Here is a 15961-nt window from a genome sequence, read left to right as displayed (position 1 = left end):
ATTTACAGCATGCGCCCTGTGAGGTCTAGCATTGTCGTCCATAAATATGGGTCTCGTTGCCAGAGGATGGTTCTCAAAATGAGGTACCACAGCCCTGTCAAGAACCTCCTGTTGGTAACGAACACCGTTAAGGTTGCCACGGATGGTAATGATATCCAACTTGCAGTTCATGGAAATGCACCCCCATACCATAACGGAACCTCCCCCAAAGGCCACAGTCTCCTGGATGTTCCGTGGAGCCATTGCTGTGTTCCTCTGCCTCCAGACCCGAGTACGACCGTCCACCATGTGCAGCAAGAACCGGCTCTCATCTGAGAAATGGACCTTCCTCCAAGAGGCAATGTTCCAGTGCAAACGGTCATTACACCAGGCCAGTCGGGCTGCCTTATGGGCTGGAGACAGTCTGGGTCGCTTGATTGGCCTCCTTGCCCGGTATCCTGCAGCTTTCAGACGATTCCGAACAGTCCTGTTCGAGATGGGTCTCCCTGGAAGCCACTCCTGTCTCAACCGAGAGCTCGAGTCGAAGGACCTGCGCCATACAAGTCTCAGTAAAGCTCTGTCCTCCCGGACTGTGGTCTTCCTGGGTCTTCCTGGTCTAGGCAGGTCTTTAACTTCATTAGTGGCCCGGTATTTTTTCAAAAGTTTTGAAATTATGGAATGATGTCGTCCGATTTGAGTCCCGATTTGTCTTAGAGACATACCAGCATTCCTCATGCCGATTATTTGCCAACGAGTGGCCTCTGATAATTTCCTACGTGCCATGACATTGAAATGAATGAAAAACCGAATGCAATCGACAACCTGCGCTTGTAAACACCCCAGGGAAAAAGTGCATTTTTCGAAAGTTGAGGTTAAAGCAATGCACGTGCGCTGTGCAAGCTTCACGCGCGTCATATCAACCCATGAAAAGCTCATGCTGTATGTCAATACATCAAAATTGAATAATCAATCATCAAAATTACTTCGTTAAACTTTGTTAAGTTTTTATGTGTCTTTGAATTTGGTGTTGCTTAATTAATTTCCATATGTATAGTTGCCTACAGTGCGCTCAGTGCACACGAACTGTAGGTCAATAGCTCTATTCTGTCGTAATAATTCTAAAAGTTGTGGTTTCCTCATACGGGAATACCCAGCTAAACCCAAATCGCGTACTTCGGCTTTCAGTTGTTTTACTGTAGGCACCACCACTGGGGTATGTGATAACAATGCGGTTAACCCGGCTCTCCCCAGGTTTGAATAACCCGTGTATCCAAGCTGTTTTGCTTGAGCTTTTAATTGTTTTACCGTAGGAGGGGCTTCTAAACCTAGTAATCTCAACAATGCTGACTTCCGCATTCTAGAATACCCGATCACACCTCTCTGTTTTGCGACCCGCTTAAGCTCGCGTACAGTAGTCATAGTGTTTACACCTAACATAACCAATGTCTAATTGGGTCACAAAAATATTTCAATCCAGTATTCCTTGAAGCAGACGTTTATGAAAGAGACCAAACTCGGGTAGTCGTGTCCAATTCTAGTAATTCTGTCAAATCGTCCCACGTACCTGGTAAAATATATAGTGTGGCTGTTTCAATCCAGTACTCTCACTGTTGGACATAGTATTCCTTGAAGTTGTGCATGTATTCCCTTATACTTGAAAAACGTTCTATTTGGAATTGAGTCGCGATATCCTGCTCCCATTCGAAGGGGCGAGTATACTTAACACACTCTTTAATCCATACCACGTCCAATATTACCTTAAATCTGAAGCTTCCCCATAAGGCCAGTTCATCTTTGAATATGTTTTTAACTAGAGATTCGATCTCAATTTCCACAGACATAGCTATACGTAGGTGTGTATAATCTCTAATTGGAGTCTATCTTGAGCAGTCGCCTACGTTCTTTTATGTAGTCCTTTTTATTCTCGTAGATGAGTTGATGTCTGACTACGTTCACTCCGTGAGCTTTACATAGACAGTAGTGTCCTTTAACCCCAATACCACACACAGAACACGTGTAGTTAGGACTTCCCATATGGAAACAACAGAACCCCTGATTCCTGCATTTCCTACCACAGGCCTCGGTCTTCCCCATAAGTATGTATTCGCATCGGTATGGAGCGGGTCTCATGTTTACTTATATAGGTATTTAATTTAATTGCTTCGCAACCAACGCAGTAGCTGCTATACCCAACACTATGAAGCCCAGTTCACGATTCATTTGTCCCTTGGATGGTGTGTAGTACTGAGCGAGTGTGGGTTTATTGAGCGGTTCCAATCGTTTACCAGTTAGTAGGTAGTATTCTTTCATTGCTTCATCGACATCGTTGAATGTTTGAACGGCATGGTTTTCACGCTGGAGTTGTTCGTTAATAAAATCGATCCTCTGGAGGCGTTTTTTAGCGTACTCGGCCTGTGCCTTTTGTAAGTTCTCAGTAGCGAGATCGTGCCGCTTCCTTTCTTCCTGTATTTCAGCCGCGTGATCATCTCGTAGTTTCGAGAAGAGGAAATTACTCCCGGAAAATGCCAGGGCATTCACTAACGCCCCACCGACCATCATAGCTATCGTGGCCATCCTATATTTATTTCATTATATTTTCAGGTATTATCCCTTGTTTTACTAGGATGTCTTTTGTGGCCATCGCCATACCAAGGTTCATTATGAGCATACCCATATCCTGCAGGTTGAAATCTAGCTTGATAGTTGGTTGTTTAAGCACCATTTTAGTCAACCGAGCGTACCCTACTGCTAGACTGGCGACCACTGTGGCGTGGTATGCGTCGTTGACGAACGTTTTCCCCTCAGACATTATGTATATATAAAAATATTTTAAATTATAACATGATATGCGGGTCGACAGTGGGGGTTACCTCACTGTTGGGGGGTACCACCTCACGGTGAGGGTTTCCCTCACTATATAACCACGAGATAGCCAAGGCAGCAGTTACGCCTACAGCCAACAACAGTCGTGGGTTGGTCACTGTAATAATTTTATGTTGGTTACACCACCGTTTTTTACCGGCAGCTACTCTCTTAGGATTCTTCTGCCTGGTTACTGTTGGGGGTTCCTGTGAAGGGGTCACTTCCCTCACTGTGGGGGTTTCCTCCAGTGGAGTTTCCCTCACTGTTGGGGGTGTGGGGGGTACCCCCACTGGGGTTTGCCTCACTGTGGGGGGTATCACCTCGGGAGCAGCATCCATCTATACCATTATTGTTTTTTCTCTCAAACTGACAATGCTTTGCCGTGATAATCGCCGCCGTCACTGGAGCCAACAACATACCATATTTGTGGTACAGCCCGCAGCTGATAGAACTCACGGCGTGTTCGATAAAAGGGTCTTTCTCAAGGTCCTCCCACAGGTAAAGTCGGCGCTCTGGTGGAATGGGAAGGAAGTATGATACAATACCGGTGTATATCTGGGTCATAGCCGATCCTATTGTCTTTGTCATTTCTGCTCCGAGCCGGGACTCGTATCTAGCGTACAGCTTATCGATTTCTTCGGCTGACATTTTGTGAATTTTATCTGGAGTGTAGTCTCCAAAGTAATGTTTGGCTTTGCCGCCAACAGCCAACGCCACCAGTTTCTCTCGCTTATCATCAGTGGGGGAACCCTCCACCAACAATTGTTCGAGCAATTCCTCACACTCCATCTTATAATATAACAAGTAAGATTTAGTTTTAACTATATAATACCCGATGCAGAAAAAACACAGAGAAATGAAGGTTAAGTTGCACACGACAAACACTTCAAATATCATAGCTATACTTAGCATTTGCTTAGCTTTAGCTTAGCTTTGCTTAGCTTTGCTTAGCTTTGCTTAGCTTTACTTAGCTTTGCTTAGCTTTAGCACACCCTATATGCTACTGGTTGGTCGGTCTTGAGCACGAGCTTAGCGTGTTTAGTTTCAGCGAGCTGTTTCTTCACCCGTTCCCGTTCTAATTTGCTCATCACATCGTTCTCTCTCAAACACTCCTCGAACGAATCCCTGTCCTTGCAGTGAAATAAGGCCACCCATCGCGTCTGCTCCCTGAGGTCTTTCAACACCGAGTTGAACTTCTGCGTTAGCACCCAGACGCTGTGATTTGCATGCCGGCCGGAGAAGGCCAGGTACGATAGCATGTCTCTCTTTTTTGTTATCTCGCGATTAGCGCTGCAGTCGTCCAGTATGAACAGCGTCGGTTCCCCTTTAAATTTCTCGTGAAGAGCTTTCAACCAGTCCTGCAGGCGTGTTCCAGGGTCGATTTTGTGTACGTCCGGGTCCGTCATCACCCAAGGTCGCGCGTACGTTTTATTCATGCTCAGAGTAGGGCACATGATAACGATGTTATCGAACACATCCTTGTAGTAACCCTCCAACATATCCAACACGAAAACGGTCTTCCCACAGCCAGTCTGCCCGCACACTATGGCGCAGTGTGGGTCAGTGGGGAGGTGGGGCAGTGGGGACTGTTTATTGTTGGGGGATGTGGGGGGGTACCCCCCATCAGTAGATGGCTTGCACGAATCTCCCATTGTCTATATTAAGTTGCGCGTCCATAATAACGTACAGATATAATTTCAACTTACCAGCGGGTTGAGCCTTCTTAGTAATCTGGATGGTTATCCCTTCGCTGCCGTTATCTATACGGCGCCCGCTACCGTGCAGTTTATCATCATCCGTGGATCGCATGTCCAACCATAGGGCGTACTTGGTGGTCAGGTATTCACCGATCTGCACGGAGCCGAGGTCCAGGTCCTTTGTTATGTAATCCCCCACTGGTAGCTTTTTTATCTCATCCCACTGCTGGTGTGGTCTCATACCATGACTGAACAGCTGGTTGGGCACGCCCTCGATGGTCACTTCCACCTTTTCAATCTCGGGGTTGAAAAACTTCTCGCTGTCCCTCCGGAATGGCTCGTAATCCTCCACGGGGACGACCAGGATACCTTTCATCGATCGCGCCGGCACGTTCAGGTTGATATTCCACACAGTGTCGCTCTTATCTCGCACGACTGATCTATGCCTCAGTACGCGATCGTACAGGATGGCCATCTTCCCAGAGTACTGGCTTCGAACCTGCCTGGCCAGCTCCGGGCTAGTGACCATGTCGAACTCCAGAGAGATGTTGTCTATGGCATAACTGGCCTCATCACCGTTCGGCGTACGCACTACTTTGCTATAGTCGTTAAACGTGAGCTCGTATTCGAGCCTATCACCCAGCGCGGCCTGGTAAAACGGCGCGTGTCCCGTGAGCAACTCGAAGTCGAGTGGCACGCAGAATCGATTCCCGTATGCTCGAGCGATGGCCTTTTCACCATCTGATAGCTTGTCTAGCTGGTCTGGCGTGAAGGCATACCCTATGCGCGACCGGGTTGATTTGCTGATGCCCTGGTACACATCATTGACTCGTTCTCCCTCGCTTTTCCAGAGATCCCCGTAGCAGTGAAACACGTCGCTGTCGTCGATACTCAGCACCTCGTTACCGCTGATCTTGACGGTCGTTTTCTTGATGATAGCTCGACCCACGTTCCGCACTAGCTCGCGTTTGTCGGTTGTCGGAGGTCAACGTGATATTGAACGCCAGTCGAACAGTGCCTGGTACAATGAGGTCATTCTCACCAAGGTTTGGAAATCTAACCAGCAGAGTTTGATTCTGGTCTATCTTGCTGGGATTGTTGGTGATGGTCACCGACTGACGCACGGCTCTGGCTCCTAATGGCTCTCTCAATCTTCTGAAAGGATCTAATTTTCTGCCGTACATTGTTATATATAAATGAAATATATTTTTAATACTAATGGATGAAGACATACCTATGGATGATATGCGGGGCGATAGTGCCCAGGCATTCAATGATGACCAGGAGACCTCATTCTCGCAAGGTGGCTCACTCATGGAGGGCGCCGTCGACGATTATTACAACGCAGTTGAAAATAAATCCAAACTCAAGCCGTTGGGAAGGAACTATTCCAGGTTTACCCTCGATAACAATGGCACGCTGCGTTTGAAGGCTCACCCGGAGATCGATCTCGTGCATAAACGCACGAGAGAACCGCTTGCTTTATCAACACTGAGCAGTCGACATGGGAGTAACTTTGTCCGCGATGAACTAGGCTTCATAGATTACGGCGGGGGAACTCCCACACCTGCCGGTGGGGTTAAAGACTGGATAAAAAAACTCGGGGAAGGCCTAGCTAAACTGGCTGGTAAAGCCGCCGAAGCCCTCCCAGGCATCCTGGGTAGCATCGTCTCGTGGTTGTTGGGCGCTCTGGCTAAAACTGCCATGTGGCTCAGTCAAAACATGTGGGCAGCCATCGTCGCCGTGGCGGGTCTGGTGTACGTAGCAGCTAAGAAATTTTTAACCAAATAAGTCCTAAAGCTACCCCACCAACCACCAGGGCCGTTTTATTATCAATATGATTGGAGGCCTGAATATGGGGGTGTGTGGGGGTACCCCCACATGAACTTTAGACTCCGGGGGTGGCGCCACTATACCCGTTTCACGTGGTGGGATGTGTGGGATATAGGGGGTGTTAATATCGGGGTTGATACCCAACTTTTGATCCGCCGTGGCTATAACTATTTTGTTGTTATAACCCACCATTTTTTTTACTCTCAGTTGCATATCACTCGGAGCCATGTACAGCCCCACGCCGAACACGTAGTTGACTTTCGATCTGGCGTATTCTAACACGTTTTGGTAACGGTCGATGGCCCGCGGGAGATCAACTGGAGAACTGATAGCATCCTCAACGATGGCAACGAACTGTTTCTGAGCGTCGTAAGCAGTTCCCTTACCGAGGATGTTGGAACGCGTCATCGACTGCGCACCCAACAGCGCCCACACGTACATTCGAATCGAGTCGTTCAAGCGTATTGTACCAGCACGAGTGAATTCTTTCGATGTTTTTGAGATCATTTTAGTCCAGGCTGTGGCTGCATCAGGATTGGTTTGCTTTATACAGCTGACATGGATCTTTTCATTCGTTGTGGGGCCTGTAAATGTATGACGGTTTGGGTTGTATGAACCATCTTTACTATACCGAGACCATGGTTCACACCAGGAAGGCGAAAGTCTTTATTCGTTGGAATCTCAAACTCCCCACAAACACGTTCATAAGCGCGTTTATCATAGGGGTTATTCGTCATACTCCACGCTTTATCTTGGGGAAGAGGAGCACTTATTTCCTTCAATATTCGTCTCGTTTGATAATAAATATGAAACAAATTGACTGCCTTACTCAGTTCGTCTATACCGTAGTCTGGTGTCACACCCGACCCTGTCGTCGCACACCACACAGCAAAGTTGAGTTGGTTCTGCCAAAACTGCATTGGGTTTTGATTCCAGTTTACCACCGCCTGCGCGTTATTAACGGACACGATATAGTTTTCAAAGATATCAATAAAGGTTGTTTTAAACCCCGTACTACCTACCACCACGATTTTCAAGTGTGCTAAGTCCATATTATAATATATAAATTATATATTATAATATGTACATAACACTTCCAGGAATAACGAGCGGTGAGGCCGTTCAGCTGACGCACGCGATCGATAACACGTCAGGCCAACTAGAAGTCGCACTCTGCGATATCACCTACCTACCGCAATGGACTAACATCAACGCCAGCAACAATAAGCTGTTCGTCAGTGGAACTCGCAGTCAGATAACTGACGGCTACTACAGCGTGTGCTCTCTAAACGACGAGGTCTTCAAACCTCGGGAGCCGAACTAAAGATGAACGACTCAAACGGCACAGTGGTGTTAATCAACAACGGAAGAACCTCCTTGAGGCTCGGCCGACCATTAGCGAGGATACTCGGTATGTCTCCTGACGAGATAAAACCACCAGCAACCGTCACAGGCACGAAGTTACCCGACCTAGTACCGTACCGAGAGCTGTACATTCATCTCGGTCAGGTGAGCACAACGTACAACATTCAAGGAGGTCACCCTTCCACTATACTGAGAGCAGTGCCGGTGAAAACTGAGAAATACAACGACGGTAGAACCGAGTCGTTTTCACCACGGCAGTATAAGAGATTAACCCAGGGCAACATACCTGAGCTGATAATATCGGTGTTAGATATAAATCATAATCCTGTAAATATAGGATACCTCAGCTTAACGCTTCATGTAAAATGACCAGCGCACAAGGGCCCGGAGTGAAAAAATGCGTCAATATCGGGATCTCCGACCTTGGAGACACGCGCGGTCTCGACGCTCCCGGAGTAGATGGTAAATCGTACGCCTTGCAACTGAAAAACAACATTTACAAACACGTTGAAATCCCCTCCGGTGGAACCCTAAATGATATAGTAGATACCACAAGAGCAAAAATCAACACTAAGTACGCCCTTGTCAACACCGGTAATAACTGGATAATATACCCATCGTTCGGGGGTAAACTGTTCGACTTAGACGATGTTGAGAGCACTACCGTCGCCCGAAACAAGCCATATATGCTCGTCTTCACCGAAGATGACAAGTGGGTGTTGTTACCCGATAACGACTGGTTTCTCAATATTAGGCTCGGCTCCCCCTACGTGTTCACGGATAACAAAGAACTTCATACCCATGAAGTGTATGTTGTCAGGCAGGAAGATCTTGGTTAGTGATATCTTGTTTTCCACGATCACGTTGACCCCCTCCAGACTGGTGTTGGAGCCGAAATTCACCCGCACGTAAACGTTGCAAACTTGATACTGGTGTCCTTTCACCCACCCGAGTTTGATCCCCTTCACGATCTCAACATCATTCCCCGATGGTTCCCCTAGGTAGACTTTGATGATCAGTGTTGAGTTTGCCGGTAGACTCTCTAGTATACTGACCACGCCTTCGAATTCAGACACCAACTGCAATGTCACGTTTTGTATGGTCGGTTTACTCGATAGCATGTGGGCTGCCATAGTGTTGAGTGGGCTGACGACTACGCTACGTCTCTGAGTTGGGACGTATGCCACGAGCAGGGTTCCATTGTTCACGACTTTGTTTAGGTGGTTGTCTTTGTTATCCGTGAACACGTAGGGGGAGCCGAGCCTAATATTGAGAAACCAGTCGTTATCGGGTAACAACACCCACTTGTCATCTTTGGTGAAGACGAGCATATATGGCTTGTTTCGGGCGACGGTAGTGCTCTCAACATCGTCTAAGTCGAACAGTTTACACCCGAACGATGGGTATATTATCCAGTTATTACCGGTGTTGACAAGGGCGTACTTAGTGTTGATTTTTGCTCTTGTGGTATCTAATATATCATTTAGGGTTCCACCGGAGGGGATTTCAACGTGTTTGTAAATGTTGTTTTTCAGTTGCAAGGCGTACGATTTACCATCTACTCCGGGAGCGTCGAGACCGCGCGTGTCTCCAAGGTCGGAGATCCCGATATTGACGCATTTTTTCACTCCGGGCCCTTGTGCGCTGGTCATTTTACATGAAGCGTTAAGCTGAGGTATCCTATATTTACAGGATTATGATTTATATCTAACACCGATATTATCAGCTCAGGTATGTTGCCCTGGGTTAATCTCTTATACTGCCGTGGTGAAAACGACTCGGTTCTACCGTCGTATTTCTCAGTTTTCACCGGCACTGCTCTCAGTATAGTGGAAGGGTGACCTCCTTGAATGTTGTACGTTGTGCTCACCTGACCGAGATGAATGTACAGCTCTCGGTACGGTACTAGGTCGGGTAACTTCGTGCCTGTGACGGTTGCTGGTGGTTTTATCTCGTCAGGAGACATACCGAGTATCCTCGCTAATGGTCGGCCGAGCCTCAAGGAGGTTCTTCCGTTGTTGATTAACACCACTGTGCCGTTTGAGTCGTTCATCTTTAGTTCGGCTCCCAGGGGTTTGAAGACCTCGTCGTTTAGAGAGCACACGCTGTAGTAGCCGTCAGTTATCTGACTGCGAGTTCCACTGACGAACAGCTTATTGTTGCTGGCGTTGATGTTAGTCCATTGCGGTAGGTAGGTGATATCGCAGAGTGCGACTTCTAGTTGGCCTGACGTGTTATCGATCGCGTGCATCAGCTGAACGGCCTCACCGCTCGTTATTCCTGGAAGTGTTATGTACATATTATAATATATAATTTATATATTATAATATGGACTTAGCACACTTGAAAATCGTGGTGGTAGGTAGTACGGGGTTTAAAACAACCTTTATTGATATCTTTGAAAACTATATCGTGTCCGTTAATAACGCGCAGGCGGTGGTAAACTGGAATCAAAACCCAATGCAGTTTTGGCAGAACCAACTCAACTTTGCTGTGTGGTGTGCGACGACAGGGTCGGGTGTGACACCAGACTACGGTATAGACGAACTGAGTAAGGCAGTCATTTTGTTTCATATTTATTATCAAACGAGACGAATATTGAAGGAAATAAGTGCTCCTCTTCCCCAAGATAAAGCGTGGAGTATGACGAATAACCCCTATGATAAACGCGCTTATGAACGTGTTTGTGGGGAGTTTGAGATTCCAACGAATAAAGACTTTCGCCTTCCTGGTGTGAACCATGGTCTCGGTATAGTTCTCGTGTACTTCTACAGGTCCGGAACATATCAGGCCGGTTCTAAAGATGGTTCATACAACCCAAACCGTCATACATTTACAGGCCCCACAACGAATGAAAAGATCCATGTCAGCTGTATAAAGCAAACCAATCCTGATGCAGCCACAGCCTGGACTAAAATGATCTCAAAAACATCGAAAGAATTCACTCGTGCTGGTACAATACGCTTGAACGACTCGATTCGAACGTACGTGTGGGCGCTGTTGGGTGCGCAGTCGATGACGCGTTCCAACATCCTCGGTAAGGGAACTGCTTACGACGCTCAGAAACAGTTCGTTGCCAACGTTGAGGATGCTATCAATTCTCCAGTTGATCTCCCGCGGGCCATCGACCGTTACCAAAACGTGTTAGAATACGCCAGATCGAAAGTCAACTACGTGTTCGGCGTGGGGCTGTACATGGCTCCGAGTGATATGCAACTGAGAGTAAAAAAAGTGGTGGGTTATAACAACAAAATAGTTATAGCCACGGCGGATCAAAAGTTGGGTATCAACCCCGATATTAACACCCCCTATATCCCACACATCCCACCACGTGAAACGGGTATAGTGGCGCCACCCCCGGAGTCTAAAGTTCATGTGGGGGTACCCCCCACACACCCCCATATTCAGGCCTCCAATCATATTGATAGTAAAACGGCCCTGGTGGTTGGTGGGGTAGCTTTAGGACTTATTTGGTTAAAAATTTCTTAGCCGCTACGTACACCAGACCCGCCACGGCGACGATGGCTGCCCACATGTTTTGACTGAGCCACATGGCAGTTTTAGCCAGAGCGCCCAACAACCACGAGACGATGCTACCCAGGATGCCTGGGAGGGCTTCGGCGGCTTTACCAGCCAGTTTAGCTAGGCCTTCCCCGAGTTTTTTTTATCCAGTCTTTAACCCCACCGGCAGGTGTGGGAGTTCCCCCGCCGTAATCTATGAAGCCTAGTTCATCGCGGACAAAGTTACTCCCATGTCGACTGCTCAGTGTTGATAAAGCAAGCGGTTCTCTCGTGCGTTTATGCACGAGATCGATCTCCGGGTGAGCCTTCAAACGCAGCGTGCCATTGTTATCGAGGGTAAACCTGGAATAGTTCCTTCCCAACGGCTTGAGTTTGGATTTATTTTCAACTGCGTTGTAATAATCGTCGACGGCGCCCTCCATGAGTGAGCCACCTTGCGAGAATGAGGTCTCCTGGTCATCATTGAATGCTTGGGCACTATCGCCCCGCATATCATCCATAGGTATGTCTTCATCCATTAGTATTAAAAATATATTTCATTTATATATAACAATGTACGGCAGAAAATTAGATCCTTTCAGAAGATTGAGAGAGCCATTAGGAGCCAGAGCCGTGCGCCAGTCGGTGACCATCACCAACAATCCCAGCAAGATAGACCAGAATCAAACTCTGCTGGTTAGATTTCCAAACCTTGGTGAGAATGACCTCATTGTACCAGGCACTGTTCGACTGGCGTTCAATATCACGTTGACCTCCGACAACGACAAACGCGAGCTAGTGCGGAACGTGGGTCGAGCTATCATCAAGAAAACGACCGTCAAGATCAGCGGTAACGAGGTGCTGAGTATCGATGACAGCGACGTGTTTCACTGCTACGGGGATCTCTGGAAAAGCAAGGGAGAACGAGTCAATGATGTGTACCAGGGCATCAGCAAATCAACCCGGTCGCGCATAGGGTATGCCTTCACGCCAGACCAGCTAGACAAGCTATCAGACGGTGAAAAGGCCATCGCTCGAGCATACGGGAATCGATTCTGCGTGCCACTCGACTTCGAGTTGCGCACGGGACACGCGCCGTTTTACCAGGCCGCGCTGGGTGATAGGCTCGAATACGAGCTCACGTTTAACGACTATAGCAAAGTAGTGCGTACGCCGAACGGTGATGAGGCCAGTTATGCCATAGACAACATCTCTCTGGTGTTCGACATGGTCACTAGCCCGGAGCTGGCCAGGCAGGTTCGAAGCCAGTACTCTGGGAAGATGGCCATCCTGTACGATCGCGTACTGAGGCATAGATCAGTCGTGCGAGATAAGAGCGACACTGTGTGGAATATCAACCTGAACGTGCCGGCGCGATCGATGAAAGGTATCCTGGTCGTCCCCGTGGAGGATTACGAGCCATTCCGGAGGGACAGCGAGAAGTTTTTCAACCCCGAGATTGAAAAGGTGGAAGTGACCATCGAGGGCGTGCCCAACCAGCTGTTCAGTCATGGTATGAGACCACACCAGCAGTGGGATGAGATAAAAAAGCTACCAGTGGGGGATTACATAACAAAGGACCTGGACCTCGGCTCCGTGCAGATCGGTGAATACCTGACCACCAAGTACGCCCTATGGTTGGACATGCGATCCACGGATGATGATAAACTGCACGGTAGCGGGCGCCGTATAGATAACGGCAGCGAAGGGATAACCATCCAGATTACTAAGAAGGCTCAACCCGCTGGTAAGTTGAAATTATATCTGTACGTTATTATGGACGCGCAACTTAATATAGACAATGGGAGATTCGTGCAAGCCATCTACTGATGGGGGGTACCCCCCCACATCCCCCAACAATAAACAGTCCCCACTGCCCCACCTCCCCACTGACCCACACTGCGCCATAGTGTGCGGGCAGACTGGCTGTGGGAAGACCGTTTTCGTGTTGGATATGTTGGAGGGTTACTACAAGGATGTGTTCGATAACATCGTTATCATGTGCCCTACTCTGAGCATGAATAAAACATACGCGGGACCTTGGGTGATGACGGACCCGGACGTACACAAAATCGACCCTGGAACACGCCTGCAGGACTGGTTGAAAGCTCTTCACGAGAAATTTAAAGGGGAACCGACGCTGTTCATACTGGACGACTGCAGCGCTAATCGCGAGATAACAAAAAAGAGAGACATGCTATCGTACCTGGCCTTCTCCGGCCGGCATGCAAATCACAGCGTCTGGGTGCTAACGCAGAAGTTCAACTCGGTGTTGAAAGACCTCAGGGAGCAGACGCGATGGGTGGCCTTATTTCACTGCAAGGACAGGGATTCGTTCGAGGAGTGTTTGAGAGAGAACGATGTGATGAGCAAATTAGAACGGGAACGGGTGAAGAAACAGCTCACTGAAACTAAACACGCTAAGCTCGTGCTCAAGACCGACCAACCAGTAGCATATAGGGTGTGCTAAAGCTAAGCAAAGCTAAGCAAAGCTAAGCAAAGCTAAGCAAAGCTAAGCTAAAGCTAAGCAAATGCTAAGTATAGCTATGATATTTGAAGTGTTTGTCGTGTGCAACTTAACCTTCATTTCTCTGTGTTTTTTCTGCATCGGGTATTATATAGTTAAAACTAAATCTTACTTGTTATATTATAAGATGGAGTGTGAGGAATTGCTCGAACAATTGTTGGTGGAGGGTTCCCCCACTGATGATAAGCGAGAGAAACTGGTGGCGTTGGCTGTTGGCGGCAAAGCCAAACATTACTTTGGAGACTACACTCCGGATAAAATTCACAAAATGTCAGCCGAAGAAATCGATAAGCTGTACGCTAGATACGAGTCCCGGCTCGGAGCAGAAATGACAAAGACAATAGGATCGGCTATGACCCAGATATACACCGGTATTGTATCATACTTCCTTCCCATTCCACCAGAGCGCCGACTTTACCTGTGGGAGTTCTATCAGCTGCAGGCTGTACCACAAATATGGTATGTTGTTGGCTCCAGTGACGGCGGCGATTATCACGGCAAAGCATTGTCAATTTGAGAGAAAAAACAATAATGGTATAGATGGATGCTGCTCCCGAGGTGATACCCCCCACAGTGAGGGAAACCCCAGTGGGGGTACCCCCCACACCCCCAACAGTGAGGGAAACTCCACTGGAGGAAACCCCCACAGTGAGGGAAGTGACCCCTTCACAGGAACCCCCAACAGTAACCAGGCAGAAGAATCCTAAGAGAGTAGCTGCCGGTAAAAAACGGTGGTGTAACCAACATAAAATTATTACAGTGACCAACCCACGACTGTTGTTGGCTGTAGGCGTAACTGCTGCCTTGGCTATCTCGTGGTTATATAGTGAGGGAAACCCTCACCGTGAGGTGGTACCCCCCAACAGTGAGGTAACCCCCACTGTCGACCCGCATATCATGTTATAATTTAAAATATTTTTATATATACATAATGTCTGAGGGGAAAACGTTCGTCAACGACGCATAGTCTAGCAGTAGGGTACGCTCGGTTGACTAAAATGGTGCTTAAACAACCAACTATCAAGCTAGATTTCAACCTGCAGGATATGGGTATGCTCATAATGAACCTTGGTATGGCGATGGCCACAAAAGACATCCTAGTAAAACAAGGGATAATACCTGAAAATATAATGAAATAAATATAGGATGGCCACGATAGCTATGATGGTCGGTGGGGCGTTAGTGAATGCCCTGGCATTTTCCGGGAGTAATTTCCTCTTCTCGAAACTACGAGATGATCACGCGGCTGAAATACAGGAAGAAAGGAAGCGGCACGATCTCGCTACTGAGAACTTACAAAAGGCACAGGCCGAGTACGCTAAAAAACGCCTCCAGAGGATCGATTTTATTAACGAACAACTCCAGCGTGAAAACCATGCCGTTCAAACATTCAACGATGTCGATGAAGCAATGAAAGAATACTACCTACTAACTGGTAAACGATTGGAACCGCTCAATAAACCCACACTCGCTCAGTACTACACACCATCCAAGGGACAAATGAATCGTGAACTGGGCTTCATAGTGTTGGGTATAGCAGCTACTGCGTTGGTTGCGAAGCAATTAAATTAAATACCTATATAAGTAAACATGAGACCCGCTCCATACCGATGCGAATACATACTTATGGGGAAGACCGAGGCCTGTGGTAGGAAATGCAGGAATCAGGGGTTCTGTTGTTTCCATATGGGAAGTCCTAACTACACGTGTTCTGTGTGTGGTATTGGGGTTAAAGGACACTACTGTCTATGTAAAGCTCACGGAGTGAACGTAGTCAGACATCAACTCATCTACGAGAATAAAAAGGACTACATAAAAGAACGTAGGCGACTGCTCAAGATAGACTCCAATTAGAGATTATACACACCTACGTATAGCTATGTCTGTGGAAATTGAGATCGAATCTCTAGTTAAAAACATATTCAAAGATGAACTGGCCTTATGGGGAAGCTTCAGATTTAAGGTAATATTGGACGTGGTATGGATTAAAGAGTGTGTTAAGTATACTCGCCCCTTCGAATGGGAGCAGGATATCGCGACTCAATTCCAAATAGAACGTTTTTCAAGTATAAGGGAATACATGCACAACTTCAAGGAATACTATGTCCAACAGTGAGAGTACTGGATTGAAACAGCCACACTATATATTTTACCAGGTACGTGGGACGATTTGACAGAATTACTAGAACTGGACACG

The sequence above is a fragment of the Haliotis asinina genome, chromosome 1 (genome assembly GCF_037392515.1).
Source record: "Haliotis asinina isolate JCU_RB_2024 chromosome 1, JCU_Hal_asi_v2, whole genome shotgun sequence".
NCBI classification, from domain to species: Eukaryota; Metazoa; Mollusca; class Gastropoda; order Lepetellida; family Haliotidae; genus Haliotis; species Haliotis asinina.
The sequence above is the reverse complement of the archived record's forward strand: the minus strand, read 5'-3'. Positions refer to the sequence as shown.